Raw genomic sequence first — 4,517 nt, 5'->3', positions numbered from 1 at the left:
TTTGCTAGTTAAGTTAATCATGAGTGGAGAAACTAGACCCCTTGCTTTCTGATTAGTGTCGTGGGGAAGGGAGGATGAGGTCTCACTCTATATTCCAGTCTGGCTTCAAACTTGCCTTGGCTTCCTGAGTGCTATAATTGCAGGCATACACTACTCTGTCCCCTATTGCCTTCATGGTTGCTGCTCCCACACAGTGGTATTTCTTCTCTCCCTTTCACATAGTAACCTTAGGGAACGTGTGTGTTGTTGTTGTTGAAACAAGGTTAGTTCAGGCTGGCCTTGAATCCTGGTTCTAGCTTCAGCTCTTTACTTACTAAACATACTTATTTTTTTGAGTAGGGTCTATCTATGTAGCCCTGGCCTGCCTCTGCCTCTCAAGTGCTGGGATCAAAGGTGTGTACTACCATAGCTGTCCTGAGCTTTTTCTAAGGTTCTCTTGTCTAGCTAGACTGACTGGACAGCATTGGGTAGCTTAGTTGTGCCTAGTAATTTAGAAGCCCAGTTCATGGGTGTTGAGTCCCAAGATAACAAAAATCTACCTATCCCCTTACATCTTCCTGGTTGTCACTGTAACATGTGCCGCATCCCCTAACCCTTTCTCAGCATGTGTGAGAAAATAAAGTAAGGCAGCATTTAGGTCCCAGCTCTTGCCTTTCTTCCCTTCTGTATCTTGAACTTCTATTTCTTTGTATGTGGCTCCCTCTGTTGGGATGTTCATGGTGGGGAAATAAGGTCGGATATAAGACTAACATTCAGACCATTCTGAAGGGAGTTACTATAGAGGGACTGAGGTGGGGTGGGAGGGTTTGGTTAACGACAGCTACCCAGTTTCTCATATAGTATGTCTCTGCTACCTACTCCTATTAGAACTCATAAGTGACTAGGAATTAATCATAATTTTCCAATTAGATGGGCCGGACTACTGAAATTCCTTGCAGCACTTCAGAGCCTCAAGACATCCTATCAACCTGTTTTTCTAGCTTGGGTTGTCTTTTGATTTCTATTGCTGTAGTAAACTATCCTGACAAACTACTTGGGAGGGAACAGGTCTGTTTTATCAGTACCATTGCAGGCCATTGGGAAGTCAAGGCATCAGGAAGCTAGAGCAGCTGGTGACATCCACAGTCAAGGGTAGACAGTATGGTGCTCGCATTTCTCATCTCTTCATCCAGGACTGTGAATCTAGGAACTAGTCCTCCCACTTGAGTTAACATAGTGAATATAGTCACTATAGGCCAGCCTCATTGAGACTTCCCCTAGTTACTGTGTGACAAGTTGACAAAAACAAATCACAGATACTCTCAGGCTTCATAGAGATTTCTGGGACAAAGCCTAACCCTGACCCTTTGTGCTGTTTTGCCTTCCCACTTCAGAGTACAGGCCTATCAAATAATAGCGTTTGGACAAGCCATGATGGCAAGAGTCTTTAATCCTAGCAGAGGTGATGGATTTCTGAGGTTGAAGGCCAGCCTGGTCTACATAGTTCCAGGCAGCCCTCCTCCCCCCCAACACACACACACACAGTAACACTGTCCAGGGGGGTGGGGGAGTGATTTTACCTCACTAGGTTCACTAATCCTCCCCTCAATTCAAGCCAGGTACTTTGCTGTAGTAGCAGGGATGTTGGAATGCTCTGATTTGCCAGTCATTTGCCTACTGGAACTAAAAGGAAATTGACTCAAACACAAATGGACAGAGTGAGGAAGGCTAATTCCCCAAGGAAAATTGGTTTTCTTATTGGGAGAAGGAATGGATGTGGAAAAGGTGAAAGCACACAAAATGCATTGGAACCAAGTTGCCCTTGCTCTCCTATACTGAGTTGGATGTGTGCCAAGTCAATCTAGTAAACAGTCCCAAGATTTCACTTCTGCAAGCTGTAGCATCTTCTACATAACAGATTCATAGACATTTCACTACTAGCTCCACAGGGAGTTACCAAATTGAAGCTACTGTTTCATCCTCATATGGTACAACCACACTTTAAAAACAAAACTGATAGTGCTAGAGATTAACCCCAAGGCCTTAAGTACAATAGACAGGCACTGTGAACAAAATCCGAGTTATAGCATACCTATTCATCTCTCAGATGCCAGGTCTGATCCCTCACGTGAAGTTGTTTTCATACTATCCTCTGCCTACGTCTGAACTTGGTATAATTCAATAAATTCTGTTTCCCCACTAAGGAGTAGCAAATTGTCATCTCTGTATGCCGGAATATAGCAGTAACTAAAAATGTGACCAGGTGCCTCACCCACGTTCGCAGATATGGCCTAGCTTCAGTTAATGCCAGGGGCTCACAGAGAACAGCACCAGATCCTCTAGAATTGGAGTACGGACGGTTGTGAGCTGCCATGTAGGTGCTGGGAGTCCTATAAGTCCTCTAGAACAGCAAGTTGTGCTATCCTAGTGGGCCATCTCTGGCTCTCTTTTATTAATGTCTAATTTTGTGAGTGTGACTGTGGGGTGTGTGTGTGAATATATGCACATGAGTGCGGGTACCCTCAGAGACAGATCTCCTGTGTCCTAGTTAACTATCTATTGCTATGGTAAGCACCAAGAGCAAAAGTGGTGTGGTGAGGAAAGGATTTATTTCAGCTTACAGTTGTAGTTCATCATGAAAGAAAGTGAGGACAAGATGCCAGGTGGTGGTGGCACACACCTTTAGTCCCAGCAATCAGGACGCAGAGGCAGGTGGATCTTTGTGAGTTCGAGCCTGGTCTACAGAACTAGTTCCAGGACAACCTCCAAAAAGCCACAGAGAAACCCTGTCTCGAAAAACAAAAAGAAAAAAAATATATATATAAAAAGAAAGTGAGGACAGGAAATGAGGTAGAGGCCGTGGAAGAATAGTTACTGGTTTGTTCCCCATGGCTTGACCAGCTGACCTTATATATCCCAGAACCACCTTCCCAAGGTAGTATTACCAACAGTGGGCTGGGCCCTCCCACACCAATCGTTAATCAAGAAAATATATACCTATGGGCCAATTTGATGGATGCAATTATTCCCTCATAGATGAGCCTGGTTTGTGTCAAGTTGACAAGTGTTGGATGCTGGAGTTACCGGGTCTTCTGTGAAAGCAATATATACTCTTACCCACTGAGCCATTTCTCCACCCTCCTTGTTCCTTTTTTGTTTTGTTTTCAGGACCTCTGGAAGAGCAGCCAGTGCTCTTAACAGCTGAGTCATCTCTCCAGCCCCCTTGTTACTTAAGCACAACAGCTGAGTGCCCTCACACTCTATCTAGAATCACCCCCCTCCCCAGATACTTCATGATTAACATTTCAGAGCAGCCTGCTTTGCCTGCCCTATTTTTCCATTCTTCTGCCATTTCCTTTCCAACACACTACAGAATTTACTAGCTTTGTCTGTTTGACCCCATAATTTAAGCTGTAGAAACCTATATCTTCTAATTCATTTGATTAATATGTACCAAGCAGTGTGATAAGCAATGAAGTCACAAGAGGGTTAAGATTGCTTATGAGGCTGGGAATACAGCTCAGTGGTAGAATACTTGTCTAGCATGTGTGAGGCCCTAGTTTTAATATCCATCTCCCCACCCCCATAGATTGCTTATCAGTCTTGCAAGGGAAGAAATCACAGTAGCAGTAGCTACTTTATAGACTTCCTCCCTCTGTTAAGTGTTTGCCAAACATAATGATGGCTAACACTGATTAAAACAGGTACTACATGGATTATCTCTTTTAATCTTCAACACCTGCTAGGTAAATTGTGCTTGCATTAGGTCTGATTTCCAGCTAACATAAACTTGTTATAATCTGGAGGAGGAGGAGGATCAGAAATTCATAGTTATCCTCCAATGCGTAGCAAATTCAAGGCCAGCCTGGGCTACCAGAGGCCCTACCTCTAAATCCAAAATCAAGTAAATGTTCTTACCAGAAAGCCCAGCCACCTTAAATTGATCCCGGATTACCTACAGGGAGAAAAAAAAACAAACTCTTTGACTTCTACAGGTTGTCCTCCAACCTCCACTGCTATGCACAGTCCCCGTATACCAAAATTTAAAAAGCTGAAAAAAAGACCCAAAACTTACGTAATAGGTGATTATTATTGATACCCAAGAATATAATTTCAAAGCTTGAAAATGGCAGGTGGTGGCAGTGGAGTGAACAGTGAAAGAAACAGAAGATGCTGAGAGCTTAGGGTCAGTAAGACTAGGTCAAAGACTAGAGGAAAAGGGAAGTGACTCCTAGATTTTAACTGGGGTCGACCAAAGTACAATCAGATGAGAAAGTAATCAAAGAAAGCCCAGCTTGGGACGCGCTGACTTTGAGGTGACTGCTGCTGAAGGATAGGATTTCAGCGGCGGCGGAAGGCCGCTCTGGTGTCCTCCACCACCCTGAACAGAAACGGGGAGAAACTGCGAAGGTGGGTCTGTCGCTTCCAGTTTCTCTTCAATGGATATTTCAGGAAAGGCGTGAGCAAGGCTAGACAAAGAGCGCAAGCCCTACCTTTGATCAGACGGCCCCTTTAAGAAGCGCGCTCCCGACTACTAG

The sequence above is a fragment of the Phodopus roborovskii genome, unplaced genomic scaffold (genome assembly GCF_943737965.1).
Source record: "Phodopus roborovskii unplaced genomic scaffold, PHOROB, whole genome shotgun sequence".
Classification (NCBI taxonomy): Eukaryota; Metazoa; Chordata; class Mammalia; order Rodentia; family Cricetidae; genus Phodopus; species Phodopus roborovskii.
This window is presented reverse-complemented; position numbering follows the sequence as displayed.